The sequence below is a fragment of the Eleginops maclovinus genome, chromosome 5, assembly GCF_036324505.1.
Source record: "Eleginops maclovinus isolate JMC-PN-2008 ecotype Puerto Natales chromosome 5, JC_Emac_rtc_rv5, whole genome shotgun sequence".
Taxonomy (NCBI): domain Eukaryota; kingdom Metazoa; phylum Chordata; class Actinopteri; order Perciformes; family Eleginopidae; genus Eleginops; species Eleginops maclovinus.
The window spans coordinates 14,693,293-14,709,286 of record NC_086353.1 but is presented as its reverse complement, the minus strand read 5'-3'; the positions used below and the strand labels follow the sequence as shown (position 1 = coordinate 14,709,286).

The window sequence follows — 15,994 nt, the reverse complement described above, 5'->3', positions numbered from 1 at the left end:
GTTAATTATCAGTTTCTCCGGTTTTACCATTTATAGGTATGTCTTTCAGTTAAATCATTATTTTATTTTATTGTATTATACAAACTACTGACAACAGTTATCTGTGTTGAATTTCAACACACACTGGAAAGGCTGCCGTACATATAAAGATTGAGATTTAAGAAAAATGTGGTCTCTTAATTGTTTCCAGAGCTGTATACTTGACATGACCTAGGACGACTTTGAACGACTGCTGTGAACCTTTGTCAATGTTAACTGATACATGTATGAATCAAAAATGATGGTCACATTAATCAATGAAGGAACATTCATTAGATGCATTGAAGTCCATGTTGACACTAATTATAATGCTGGTGTAGCACATTAGTTAAGAGTCAGAATGTAAAATATACAGGAAAGGTTTTCTGACACTTTCCGATCGAAACACAAATGCTGTCATCAAAGAATGCAAATCACAGGCCACAACACTTCTAGTAACTCAAATGAGGAGTTTCCTGTTGGTGGAGATCTCTGTAAATGTTGTAATCATATAAATAAATGCTCTTCACACCTTTGCATTATAAGTGTAATAAAAGTGAGAAGTGTTTTCACTCTCAATAAATCCATTATCATGCACAGTGTGTTTCTCTAGGAGCCAGAGTATTTATTTATGTATTTCTTTATCAAACTGCATCTTTAAAATCTGAGGGGTAAACATATTGAGGGCTGTAATGTTGACAGCAATAGACAGCCTGGCTGCGACTGCTTCCTTTATAAAAATGCAGCGAGAGAAGGTTCTGGCAGAATTTAATGATGTAAATTACCAAGTGGAAGCAGATTAATTGTTAAACAGCCACAATCATTAATAAAATGAAAACACGCACGTCCCACACTCATAAATAATAGGAGTTTGCAGTCATTACACCAGTGCTGTCAATAAAACAAAGAATGAGTTATGTTGTGGTTATCTTGCTGGGCAATATGCATTCTATCAAACTTTTGAATTGGTTTTGTGTTATAAACAGCTAGCACTGGAAATACTTTCAACACAAAAGTATGAGAAGAGTAAACTGACACAAAACAATCAGCACCATTGTAGACAGCACCGTACTCCAGAGAAACAGGTGTTCAGTTTTGTTTTAGCCTTTGTTCACTTTTGTAGCAAATCCGCTATATAGTCTTTATAAAGTATGTCCTTTTTATAGATTACAAAGTACCTTCAAACCACAGCATCTGTGTGTGTGTTTGTGTGTGACTGACAGATGATCAGAGTGGAAGAAGGCAGGGAGGAATACAAAATAATTAATTTTACTCTACGAGGAAAATAAAATTCAAAAATTGATGAAGCGAGACCAGAACATCTTCTACGACTGTTCCTTTCTGCCCCGGGACAGGCTTGTGGTGAGGGATGGTGACATTTCAGAAGGTTGAGAGTTATACAACACACAGGGAGAAATAGCGGCTAGAACTTAAGGATTTATTATAAACAAATATACTGTATGTTCAAGCAGTTTGAAAATGAAGTGTGGAAAAAGACAGTCAAACAACAGCTCTATTTGGCTGGTTGCAGTCACAGCTTCTGTATATTGCCAATCTAACTTCACACTATCATTGCTCATAAAAGTGCAACACAACCTAATGTAGTGTGAACTTTATTTTATTGTAGTTACTTTGACAATATGCATCATTGCAGTTTCTTTAGAGGTCCTTCCAATCCCCCCCCACCACCCCTCATAAAGCCTGTGTAAAATGAAACACAGCTCACACACTGCTCTTTGCAGTCTCTTAAATTCCCTTGAGTTCCATCACTAATATATTAAGTACTAGAACTTAGAGGAACTTTTCACAGGTTCATTTAATGACATTTTTTTTTAGTTTCAGTCCTTGAAAGCATTGTTTCCTCTGATTTATTCATCACTTTCCTGCTGGTACTGCAGCTTGAAGTTTGGCGAGGATCATAGCCTTGGTGTACATGAGGTGTTTTGCTTTGTGTTTTGTAAATAATATAGGCCTACCTGATATGTACTCCATTACTTTTTCTCCCTACCTAAAATGCATTCTCTCTATTTACTGATAAAGGAAAAATACAGTGCACTCATTCCCATTTAAGGACAAAGTCATAGTATGAAAACTATAAATGTTTAGAATAACAAACTGATAATGGTATATTATTATTTGATAATCCTGTAATAACTAAAACACTGAAGAGTCAGGCATAATGATGAAACTATGGAAGTTTGATAAGAGATGTGAAGTTTATCCATCAAGACAAGAGCAGCGAAAATATGCAAATAAAATAAAAAGATCTTGATTAAGGCCATGATGTAGCTCATGTGATTTGTTGACTGAAAACACTTTGTGATTTTCAAACCACACAGATGGGCGGCCAGATGCTCAGTGGTTATCACCGCAGGCTTGTGTTTATGTCCATATCACTCGCTTACTTTAGAGGGTTCACTCTGGGTCCCTCAGCTATCCCCCACCACCTAAAGCCATCTACTGTGAGTTAGGTTGATTGGAAACTCTGTATTGGCTCTCTCTATAGTTGTGAAGTAGAGAGTCTTTTAGTTAGCTCTGCAACTATCTGTAGTCCAGAACCCTCAGCTTCAATTTGTCCAGTAATAAATGGATCAGACAACATAAACTGAACACTGGCAGTGTTTTAGATGCACTTCAAAAGCAAAATACAAAAACAGACATATCTGCTGACAAACCGAACAACCATTGCAGTCGACAAACACAATTCTGACAATGCAGTAACGTGCTTTACACGACTGCATTTCTGTTTTACCCCAGCTTACCTACAACCTACAAACATTTTAAACAACGGTAAAGGAAAATGTTAGCACATATGTTAGATGCTAGATTGGAGAAGAGTCAAATATTAACAAATGGTGTAAAGCATAATTATTGTTGCAGTCACTATTTAGTAACTTTTAGTCTGTTATGTCAAAAGTCTCTTTTAAATCGAATTTTAGAAAATATAAAATGACAGCAATTGAACTGTGAATTCACAAGAAAAACGTGAGAGAACTGAGAGGACAAGGTTGTGACCATGGTGGATGAGAGACAAATATTTGACAACCTGTCACTGCTGATGAAATGACATCATTTATTATCAGAATGTAGCGGTGGCTTCACTGCAGGACTGGATACAATGGCCTCTGTCGGGAGCTCGCTACATGCTGCCTTTTCCAGTATGTCAGCTCATTTGTCACCTAATGGAGGGTCTTCTTGATACAATTTGTTTTTTATTGCCCATTAAACATTATTATTACCTTAGGTTTTGCTTGTGTCAGCTCTTCTCTCTGAAATAATGCTGATGAAATGGCAGAGAGACAACTGCTAACGGTTGTAAAGTAATTACGTCAGTTGACCAGGTGTTGACTGAAATGTGCGAGCGGGAGGGTTTTACATGGTCTCTTATTCGTCAAGACAAGCTGTTTTTTTAGATCAAATAAAAATGTGTGACTGTTTATTCAGGGTTTTACTTATTCAATTGAAACTATTCATTGTAGTAAACAAGAGGGAAGATTTACAAACAATAAAGGCTTTACAAGCTAGTAAGCAAATAAGCCATTTTAAGACAAATCACAAAACAGAAGTGTACATCGTTGTTAATGGATTAAAGATAATCACATCTCTGCACTGAAACGTTCTAATTTGCCCTCTTATGTTTACTACCACACTTTGTTTAGACACTTAACGGCAAAAAGCTGAAGTAGGATGATCATCAGAGCCTCTCAACAAATCAGGTAAACATAGTGCTGGCAGTGAAGCCGGATATTCTGCTGAGTCAGAGCTCTGTTTGTATGTCTGCATTGATTGAACACCTGTCATACAGAGATACTCCATCCAGCAGTCTATTGGAAGTACAACAAAAACAAACAAACAGATGGCACTGACTAGAACTATTCAACACTGTCGCCGACTAACACACACAGAAGCCCCTGCTGTTACACCACATGTGGTGCCTGTGGTGCTGTACTATAGTTTATTATGTTAAACATGATCATTGAGTGCCTTATTCTTTAAAAATACAATAGTTCAATATATATTTATAAACATTTTTCTCAATGGTCTGTGAAATTGTGCAATAAAGAAACTACAAACAATTGTTTGCCTATTAAAAGTTTACATGACATAAAACATTATATTTAGTTTGTTGGTTTATTCTCAAACATTCCTTTAGTTTAGTTTTCACCTCATCACATTTAAATAAAACAATAGCAGTCTTCCCTCTTTGTTTACAATCAACACATCATAATACACTGCCTGGCCAAAAAAAAGGTCACACACTCTAATATTCGTTGGACCGCCTTTAGCTTTGATTACGACACGCATTCGCTGTGGCATCTTTTCCACAAACTTCTGCAATGTCACAACATTTATTTCAGTCCAGAGTTGCATACATTTTTCGCCAAGATCGTATTGATGAGGGGAGATTTGGACCACTGCGCAAACTCTTCTCCAGCACGTCCAAAAGATTCTCAATAGGATTCATGTGTGAAAATGATGTCTCATGCTCCCTGAACCACTCTTTCACAATTTGAGCCTGATGGATCCTGGATTGTCATCTTGGAACATGCCCGTGCCATCAGGGAAGAAAAACTCCATTGATGGAATAACCTGTTCATTCAGTATATTCAGGTAGTCAGCTGACCTCATTCTTTGGGCTCATAACGTTGCTGAAACTAGACCAGACCAACTGCAGCAACCCCAGATCATAGCACTGCCCCCACAGGCTGGTGACCTTTTTTTTGGCCGGGCAGTGTACATCCCAACGGAGTGACATCATGCGGCCTGCCTTCTGCTACATTATGATCAGTCTATACGAGAAAGCCACCTACACATGATTTTAAAAAAGATCAGCAAACAACTCACATATGATTGCATAGATTTTACTTATGGTCTAAAACCACATCCTCTCACATACAGTTAAAGTAAACACCAAACTCCCCTCTGTATTTGGCTTTTTACGCATTTAACCTCGACAGATACAGAAGGTGACTTGTCCAGACTGTATGCTGTCTCTCGCCCATTGCATGCTGGGCAAGGTTGCAGTCCCCCTACAGCCATTAAAAGAACATGGCAGATGGGATTAGAACGATATTCGCACACTTTAGAATTCACCAAACGCCACTGGCTTTAGATCCAATGAAAAATTGGACAAGACATCTAAAAATGTATGACACCTCAGTGGGAAATACAAGGACTATCAGTGAAGCATGACACTGTCGGGGAAAATATGGTTCCAGTAATGCAGTAGCTCAATGTATCTCAAGTCACATTCAAATTTGTGAGATCAAATCTGTTCAAACTCAACTAGTTGGATAGTGACAGCCCTAGAATTCTCCATTAAACATGGATGCCTTGAACAAAGAGCGCAATTGTCTGAGTTTATTTTGATACACTGTTAGTTGTTTCTGTTAGATCTAGATTTACAGCAGCCTGTCACATAACACACAGTCACACCCTATGTAAAGTCAGTGAATCAACTCTCCTTCACGCAGAGGCAAACCTTCACATGTAATCATCAATGAGACTGATTGATCTCATGTACATTTTGGGTTGATAAATTACCTCTTTTTTTTTAAGCTGTGTGATTTCAATTTGCTCACTATCCCTAAATGTATATCTCATCTGGTGTTCTTGAAGGCAGAATCAAAATCAAGAGTCCTTTTCTCCAAGTGGATGTTGGCATGGATTAACTTCACTGCCATGAATGAATTAACAAATGAGGTTAATACAAGATAAGCATTCAGGGAGCCGTGAAATAAGGTCAAACTAAGACTAAAGCAGACAGGGTTAAGTCTAGACTCATGTTTATTTACATTAAGCATAATACATAAGACATTAAAGTAACAATTTCAAGCATATATATTTTTAATACCATCATAAGTGAAGCAGAAAGCCCCTTTAAGGTTAACTGTGTGGCTAGGAATGCTTGTGTTGCTAAACAAAGAAGTTTTGAATAAAAACAACAAGAAAATCAAGAATTCTGAGAACCAAGAAAATCATCAGGATTATGACCATGTTAATATTTAGCTTTTAAAACTCAAATGGAAAATAAAATGTGTTATAGCTATATCCTTAGGTGTCAGATCGGAAGTTGTTTCACTACAATATGAGGGTTAAGTGTTCTTAAAATGTTATACTGTGGGTTTTCAGAGAGACAGAACTATCTGTCTCTGAATATGCTCAGCCCTGCAGTTTTGAAAATGCATGCGTATTTGTCACAGATAAAAATATTCTAAAGTTTAAACTCTGCTTGCACTGCATAAAATGGGAATCAGAGCTTTTCCACCATATGACACTAACTTTGCGAATACAATCCCTGTCATTTGTCATTATTCAAAGTTAATATGCCGACGCCGCATTGACCCAGATTCAGAGCGGAGTTAAGCAATAGACACAGTTGTGTGGAGCGGTAGGAGGGAGTCTCTGAAAGCAGAAGTCAGGGCTCAACCTGCCATATCGCTGCTGTGCAGAGCCACGCTCTCACAGCGGCCAAAATAGGCTGATCAAAGTAGAGCACAACCTGTGAAATTTCTCAAAGCGTTCAAGTTCTCTTCAGGATTCAAAAACCTTCTTTAAAAATGTAATTTTGCCCATGGCAACGTTGAAGACTTTTTTTTAAAACCATGTCTTCTGAAAACACATGCCACTCATTTGCTGGAATATGTTCATAAAAATGAATATATCGGGACACCTCAAAGAAGTTTCAAAAATACATAGCTATTCCTGCAAACTACTGTCAGTCAAATTATGTTCATTTGATATTGACTTTGGTCACAAAATAGTGACTTTGGTTGTAAAATATGCAATGTGTTTTTTCTCTGATAACAGGTAGCGTTCGTAAGTAAATCTCAAAGAGTATGTGGGGGAACAGGTGATATATATACCACATATTCATACATGACGGCATCTTGTTTTTTTAAACCACACTTTGGGTCTCATGTAGCAATACATTTAAGACCAAACGTCCTTTTTTTGTTTGTATCGATTTCTGGGATGCACCCGTGTTTTCTTTTTTAAAAGGCTCCACATTTTATTAATTGCTAAAAAGGCAAGAGAAAATTACACGACTACGCTAGGGCACTCTTACCTTGATAAGAAATAAAACGTTGTTCATTTAGATTCCACAAATGGAGTAGAATATTGCTTATAAAAGATATAAAGTTTGGTTCATCTTGCCGGTGTAATAAATGGACCCGTCCTTTTCCGCATTTACACAAAAGACCATCAGCAGTTTAATATGAAGATATTTATTGTGTAACATTATAAACTTTTTTTATGACTTGTGTATTTGTCATATAAAATCAATGTCCTTACACTGTGAATTGTTGTGATTTTGATAGGCTACACACATGCAAAACAGGGCCTAGACACAAACTACGTCGTGCAAACCTCAAAGCAGAAGAGGAGTGTATGATCTGTACACCTGTTGGAGTGTCCTGGATGGATGTAGCACTTAAAGTATATTCTGGGTTCGGTACTTCCCAATTAATTTCCGAGATTAACTCTAAAACACATGATTATAGTATTTCTTCTTCCCTTTGAGGACTGTTAAAGGTCAAAGCAGAGAGAAGACAGGTTTTCACTGTAGTCCGATCTTTGTGCCAAACTGCACGACAAGATTCACGACCTTTGGAGGATCTTTTCAAATGCTCTAGCACTAATTTAATTCTCAGAGATTAGTACCCAGAACAGGCTGCTGAAGGTACCTTGTGGAGTTGTTAACTAATACACAATGGAGCAAGGTTTAAGTGTGTTCCTATTCTGAAAGAATTGTGTATATGCACACTTGTAGTCTACTCATTAAAACCTACTGTTAGGAACGAGCCGACAAACGTAGCAATGCACCAAAAATAAAGATAAAGAATAACACTAGCAATGAGCATGTATCTAAACAATGAAGGGTTTAAGTTATTTCAAAATGAGGCTTGGCTTGAGGAAGGACCTTGAGAACACACTGTGTTTTTTGTGAGAAATAAACATACATCATGTTTGTTTACAAGCGAACACAACAGGGCATCGTACATCAAGTTAAATCTACATGTTGGTTATCTTAACAAAAATCAAATACCGTGATGACAATATATCTTGTAAAGTCATTCTCCTCTAATCAGATTGTACTAAATAACGTGATCAATATTTTACCTGCTTCCTTGCATGAAAGATTATGCTTTTCCTATAATGAAATCTACATTCAAACACTGATTTAACATTTGTTTCATCAATGATATTCATGCACCTAGAATTTAAAAAACGTTCCATTCTGACCTCTGGCAGCCGCAACCTTTTTTGTTGCACTTTGTTGGGTCAAAGAGATTTTTAGAGCCATTCCACACAAATGTTGTGATACATGGTCGATGCAGAACTTTGCGATTGGTCAGAATGGGACAATGAATCATCTGACCTAGCTCTGCAGCTCTGCTGTCCATGCAGAGGACAATGCTCAGCTTTGAAAGAGGGCACAGATGTTTCTTTGATACCTACAGGATCACCATTTTTTACAATAGAAAGACGACAGAACTGCTATAATCTTGAACTATGAGTGATTTATAACACTCTTAACCATAAGTCTCGCACAGAATCTGTAAGGAACTACAGTCCAAGTCCCGGATCTAACATTTGAGTATTTTCACGGGATGAACCAATCACGTTAAAGTCATAGGACAACCAAACTAATGTCTTGAAATGAACCCATGACTTTTTTTATTTTTTATAAATAGATCAAACCAACATCCCACATCAGAAAATTGATTTTGGGTGCATGTTGTGTAAACTTATAATAATGTAATCAAGCACAGTTTCTAGTCATTTCTGGAAGCACAAAATTCCTTAAATAAGCTCTACATGGGGGGGTGGTCGAATCATGAGAAACACAGCACAGTAAGCACTAATAATGACAATAATAAATCAGACACAACTAAACCAACCAATTTTCTTACATAATTTAGTTTTCCTGAGAAAGTTCCAAAACTTGATTGAAGAGCTGCTATACCTGCCATTGTTGCCCACATCTATGATTTCTTTTAGCAGTTGTTAGTGGGTTGAGTATAAAAGGAAGCCAATGACACAAACATTTCTCCCTGAGAAAAAGGAGTTGCGCATTTCTCAGCAAATATGCAAGCACGTGGCACATTCAGAGCTTTTATCACTACCTGGTAATATTTTGTTTTTTTTATAGTAATCATCCATCTTATTTTGAATTAGGAGGATTATTTCACATTGCATGAAATGTGTGGGTTTAAATTTGAAATAAATAAGAGATTGTCGGGAAACAATACGTCTACAGTCTCCCACTACCAGCTTTAGGCTAAGCCCAGGATGTCAAATGCTAGAACTGCTCCCTGGTCAGCATATAGATTTTCTGTAACAGAATGAAAAAAAAGCAGTCGTCTAACAATAGAAAAGTTAATGCACCAAGACAGAGCTCACACTGTGTGGGGGAGGAACTGAACCAATACATGGGACCCACACTGGTCCCAGATGTAGCATATGGTGGGGGTGGACAGGCAGTGAGTAGAAGTGAGGCCTCAAAAGGACAGAACAACCAAGAGGATGTGACACTTAAATGTCCTCTGGCGAGACAGATCCCTTTTTGATAGAATCAAAACAATAAGGGGTGCACAGCTGAGGATAAAAACAAAGCAGAAGCAGAGAAAGAAGTTTCTAAGAGCAGAAGTGTGTTTACATGACCTCTCAAAACTAGGAAAACTGAAAGTGGAATCACACAGAATGTTTGCAAATGATACCAGGCTCTCAAAACTGCAGTGTTTGAGCAAATAGATTGATGCCAACACGCTACATCCATAAAATTCCCCAGAAGCCTGTTTCTATGGACGAGTGCCTTATTTCAAGACTGATGACAGAATCTGGTTTATGAGCTGTCGCCTTGACCGATGGACGGTTGGCACTACACACGCACATGTTCTCTTTGTTACCCAACTAAAGTCTCAAAGTAGGAGATTATCATTTCAAGTGAGTTAGAAAAACAAACATGAACATATTTGTTCATAATAATATCACTTAAGGAAAAACTGTGTGTTTATAAATGAAAATAAGTTCATTTTAATAGCGATAACCAACTGAAGGCAGGATCAGTTGGTTATATGTGAGGCTAAGTGCCAGGGGTTATTCCCTCCATTCTCCAGCAAGCGTTTAACAAATATTATTACTTAAGAAGCCTATTTTGGATTTGGTTTTATCTAAATAGATTACCTACTAACCAAATAAAAAAGGGACAAATTGATTTAATGTCCATCATTTTTGACTGCTTCACAGAATCAATTCATTCTAGAAAATCAACATGTCCCCAAGTGTCTTACCATGACCACCAGATTCAACATGCAGTCCTTGATGCTCACAGATAAGGTGTCCTAGTCGGCATAAATAACATGAATCCTAAGAGTGAAATGAAGCCAGATATAGAAATGATGAAATTATCCACATTAGCTGGATACATTATGAGATTAGGTGGTTCTGCCTGTACTTCTGAAGAAAGTCTTTGTTGTCACTTTATACCCTTAGAACTGACGGGGCCACCGGCAAACAAAAGAAAGAGACTATTAACTATTCAGTCTTGTCAAAATCAATATGTTCTCCCCAGAGACTGTGACATCTGTGGGAGGCTATGGGGAGAATCATTAATAGTGGTGGAAATGTTGGCAGCAGCTTGGCATCACACTCCAGTTACAACATCTCAATGAGAAATGTTACTGTGTGTGTTCTTAGGAGAGATAAACTATTGTTGTTCTCCCTCCATGAGTGTTTCACTGATTGGCTAAATCCGTTTTATGGGTAAGTGCACCAATTGGCTTTTTAAGTTGGGACTAATCAACCAGTATATAATACTTTAACCCAGTAACAAAAGGCAGGTTAAAGGGTGGACATGCCTGAGGATGCAGAGCTGGAAGTTTTTAGAGAACAATAGTTCTTTCTCACAGCAGGTATTGTGTGACAGGAGTTACTGATAACACTAACAAGGGCTTTGTTCTGTTCATGTGTTCCAGTGACAGGTGACATTGAGCCAGCATGTACAATAACAGGAAGCTGACATCCAAACAGCTAAATGGCATGCAGCCATCATTAACGTCATCTAACGTCATCAGCGGCTGTGCATGTCTCACTGGGACGAGTGAGTGTCGATTGTGAGAAAGTCTTTTTCGATGACATTAAGTTCTCACACTGCACTTACACAAACCCAGTTATGTAGCATTATAAAGGTCAATTAAAACAAGGAAAATAAAAAAAATGTACAAGTAGCTTTTGAAACGGTCTATCGAGAATGGTTTACATCATTATAAAATGCATTATTTTCTTCCACTGAGCAGTATTTAATTTCAAAGTTTGTTTCATATTATCACATCTTACATCTACAGTATTTATTCCTGCATTTCAATTCCACCATAGTGTCCATTGCAGTATTTTGAACTATTTTTCTTGACTTTTTTAATATAATGTTGCACTGTTGGGAGGAGCCTGGGACTTACCATTCTCATAGCCAAAAACGACCTGTTCATAGTTAAATGCACACTAAAGGACTGACACGTAAAGGCTCCCAAACATAAGCTAAATTAGTCCGGAAAATGTCATGAAAATCAACAGACCATAAGCAATGTAAAAAGACAACACATATTTTAAGCCTAAGGTTCTGTTTAATACTTATAAACTTTAGGCACCATATCATTAAGTCAACATATTTCTTTGAAATCCACCCTACACAATGAAACGTGCATATCTGTAAGGCAGGACTCTAACGACTATGGACAATTCTGAAGCACTGTTAAAAAAAGTAGCTCCAACCTGAGAGATAGGCTAACAGAGTTGCATGAGACAATACATTGTGTTTAAAATTCTCCATAGAGATTTTAAATTGTGATGACATAAGGGGGTGCCCATATGTTTGCACTTTTTATTTAAATTATATTAGCTTCATAAGAAAATAACAAAAATGCCAGCTCAACGTTGGATGAATGTGCAATGATTTGTCAGCAGTTTCTTGAAGAATTGTCATCCAACCACATTCACACAGAGTGTAACGGAAGGATGGGTTGATTGTTTTAAGACTAATAGTCCTGTGGACAATAAAGATACGCTATAACAACTTAAACTTCCATTGCAACAGCTCATTTGCCAGGCATTGTGGGTAAGGTCCCAGCCTTGAAATAGACTTGAAAAGGAACTTAAGAGAATAACCTTGTTCTTTCTTCCTGCACCAAGCTGCTGCTGACACAATACTTTCAAGCATTGCTGGATCATCTACTTTATTGCCCCCTCTGAAAAAATTAAGTGCTTTTTCCTTTTTTTGTGCGCCTTTATAGCACAGAGAGTAATAATATGAAAAGATAAAGAAGTAGCTGATGAATCTTGCCAATCTGGCAAATGACTATGTCAAATGCTGTTGAATCAGATAAGTAATTAAGTGTCCCGGGAAACCCACAATATTTAAATTAATTTTAAAGGAATACTAAGCTCTAAACCTGATGGAAACATTTGCATTCAGTTAAATGCAGTTCCACATTTCAGCATACAAACCCTGAGGTTAAAAGAGTTCAAATCGATTTGCTAGACACAAGCGCTACAACTATTGATTGTTGTGTGTTATTTATTTTGCCTCATCTGTCATCTCTTAAACAGTATCAAACATTTGTTCTGGGGCTGGTATGAGAGGCCCGCAAGTAGAGGCAATCCTGCTCCAGTGATCAGGGCTACCATGGATACCTCAAAGCTGTGCCTCAGCACAACAACAGGGGGTTCCACAGTGGTCAGCCAATATCGCTTCCTCTCCCGGGCGACGGAGAACACAATGCACTCAGGGCCGCCATTGATTGCATAGTGTCACCCATAAATTAGGGCTTTTCCTTATCCACAGCAACAGAACCAGGCTACCACTGCAAATTGTGTTTAGAAACTAAGGCACAACATTCAGAAAAGTACATAGAAGTGGCTGTCAACCTCCGTCATTTGGTGTTATTGAGTGAGGAATGCGGAATAACAGATGGGCTACAAACTAGTCGAAAATAACTGTTTTAGTATGAATTAAACTAGACTGCTCAATGAGGGATATTGTTTTGATACCAGCTTTGTCAAATGTGTAACCTTTGTATTTTACATTATTCTCAAAATCAAACAATCTTTTTTAATTTCGCCCAAAGAATAAAAGTGATTAAAAAATATTATTAAATTAATTATTGAATGTCATTTTTTATAAAGCATGCTTTAGAAAGGAAAATAACTCACACAACAGCTTAATCAAAACCTCAAATGAAGTCTATTTAAGAAAATATATTTTAAAATTCTCAAATGTTTAACAAATAAACCCTGCATTAAAGATTGATGGTAGACAGTGCTACACATGAAGTTATTTCCCCAAGGACAGTGAAGTTTTGTCCATGCCCAGCAGTCTGGGATTAACGCTCTTGTCAAGTAGGAGATTTTTACACTTCTTGTTAGGCAAAATGTAGTAGTCTGCCACATCGAGGGCTGATGAAGTTAGAATTAAATGCGAGTAACTAATTGAGGGTCAGATTAAAATAGTTAGTTAATTACAACAATAGAAATCATTAGAAAGTAGATTGACAAATAATCTAAGCATATACATTTATTTTTATAAGCAGAAAAAGTCAACAATGTCTGGTCCCACCTTCTCAGATGTGAGGATTTGTCGCATTGCCAATCTGTATTATTGTTGCAACGTTTTTTGTTTTTTTTTATTTATCTTCTTGGACTCTGGGAACATTGTTAACATTTTATTATGATTATTTGACAAATGATCTGAATATTAAAATCCTCATTAGTTAACTTTGTTCATTGCATTGGAAAAAAGATTATCCAGCCCATATTACAATGTGTTCTTTCTTTTCTCAAAAGCCAAAAGACACAGAACTATAAATGACAGACTCGTTTTTTTCACAATAATATATATTAATTATACAATAGTAATTTTAGCCGTAGCCTTTGTTGGTTGTCCCTATTCCCGGCACAAATAATTTCATTGTAAACATATGGGGACACACACACAGCCCTGACAGTGAGTCCAAGCATGCCTCCTTGCCAATCAAAAGTTCAAATTCTAAATACAGCTACTATGTGACCCCTAGAGGCATCTGAGACCCCCGATCTCCAGTTACAGGAAAAGAATGTGGCTCACTACATAGAGTCACAAAAGCTTCGGTCCCTCCTGCTGCACTGTACTGTTGAATGCAGAGTGCATGAATGCACTCCTCAACACACAAACACACTATAATGATGATTTTCAATTGTAGAATAACAATTCAGCTAATAAATAGCAAAATATACAAAGAACAAGCTAAACACTTGCTGCAGTTTCTAGCAAACAAGGCAGAAATCAGTGCTTGAGCTAAGAAGTGCCTTACTGTTACAATGAGGGACAGTTGGCTCTTTTAATTGCATCACTTCAATCAGCTGTTACTTAATTGCTGTCATTATTAAAAGAGCTAATAGAGACTTGACTATAAAGTACTGAGAGACTTGCAGAGTGAGGCAAAACAAGGTTGTGTGCCTCGCTACTTAAAACCCCTGAGTCAAAGCACGAAGGTGCAATAAATAATTCAAAATCATTTGCAAAAGATTAACTTGTAAGTCATGCGGCAGAGTGATGACTTCATTTAAACCGTGCGTAAGAATGCCAATCAAACAAAGACACAAAATGAATAAACAAAGACATTCCAGAGGTTTGCAAACACACGGAGGGAAGAAGCTAAACGATGCGGGAAGAAATGTAAGGATTACTATCCAGTTTTCAAACGATTGTACAGCCGTCAATGCAGATGTGGGACAGTTATTTTACTAGCAGTAAAGTGGCCGGTGTCAGTTAGCTTAGCTGCTGCACTAGCCTAGCAGCCTAGCTTGTCTCTGCCCGACATCCTCTCACATATCAGTCGGAGCAGCCTTTCAGCACTGGGCTCCCTGGATAGCAGTGCTCGGAGTGCGGTGTGGATAACGTTAGCAGAGTGGGCGACACTGAGATTTAGGCTAACGAGGCTAGCCCAGCTCTGCACATAAACGCCATGTAAGCATTTGAGCAGTAAAGTATTTCGGTGCAGGTATTTATTTACACCACCAACTAGCACAATGATGAATGAAAAGTCGGACCTCGCCTAGGCTAATGTTAGCAGCACAACGGGTCAGTCAGTGCAACGGAGTGTAATGCTACACAGCTGCTAGCAAAAAATCATCCACTTGGAAAACCACAGCATCTAACTAACTAACGCTACGCACCTTTCACCGGTGGAGATGACACTCTCTGCAGGTCCACAAACTGTGTACAGCGCCTGGTTTCACTGAGTAATCCCAAAAAAAATGGTGTCCTCCTGTTCAGTTAACCCAAGGCGAACAGTGGATATCGACTCAATCTGGACGCTTTCCTCAATCTTGTGGTGCTGAATCTGAGCTACACGCTTCTGTCGGTGTCTCGGAAATGCCTCCTCCTCCCACGACTGCCTGCGAAATAATGACCCCTCCCAACGCTCCGACTACAACAACAGAGTAGGCAGGTGCAAATGATGGTGCGCTAGTAACGGACAGCCTTGCAATATAGTGAGCTGTGTGGTTGGCTCCAGGGCTGGCAAATCAGGAGCTTTGTCAGGAGTCTCCGTCGTTGACGCATGCGTGGTTCATAGTGTGAGGATGCGCCCTTTCCAGTGAATACATAGTGATTTCTGAGCTTTGACAGGTTAAGGGAGGGTGCCGATCCCAGTTGGAGTAAAATTAATCACAATATAAAATTGAGCCAACTCATAACTGTTTTTTTATGGTATAATACATTTCGCAAGATACCATATCAACTTTACTTTTCAGAAATGTTCACAGATAACAGCATGTGTCAATAATTTGTGATGGGAACATAATAGTTCGGATATCTATGGTGAAAATGTGCTGTGACAGGTAGATATGGACTAATTATAAGTGTTGAAAGTGCTGTGTGAATGGTGTTGCTTTTAAATGTGCTTTATATAATAACTATTTGATACCCTTATCTAGG

General features: G+C 38.0%; 1 protein-coding gene across 1 annotated transcript in view; it reads right to left on the bottom strand.

Annotated features, from left to right (window-relative positions):
• The window catches only part of ctnna2 (catenin (cadherin-associated protein), alpha 2), a 256,736-nt gene extending 241,228 nt beyond the window's left edge, over positions 1-15,508 (bottom strand). The window contains exon 1 of the mRNA XM_063882786.1: positions 15,232-15,508. The gene's annotated coding sequence lies outside the window, so the exon portion shown is untranslated. The remainder of the gene's footprint in view (positions 1-15,231) is intronic.
• Positions 15,509-15,994: the final 486 nt, after the last annotated feature.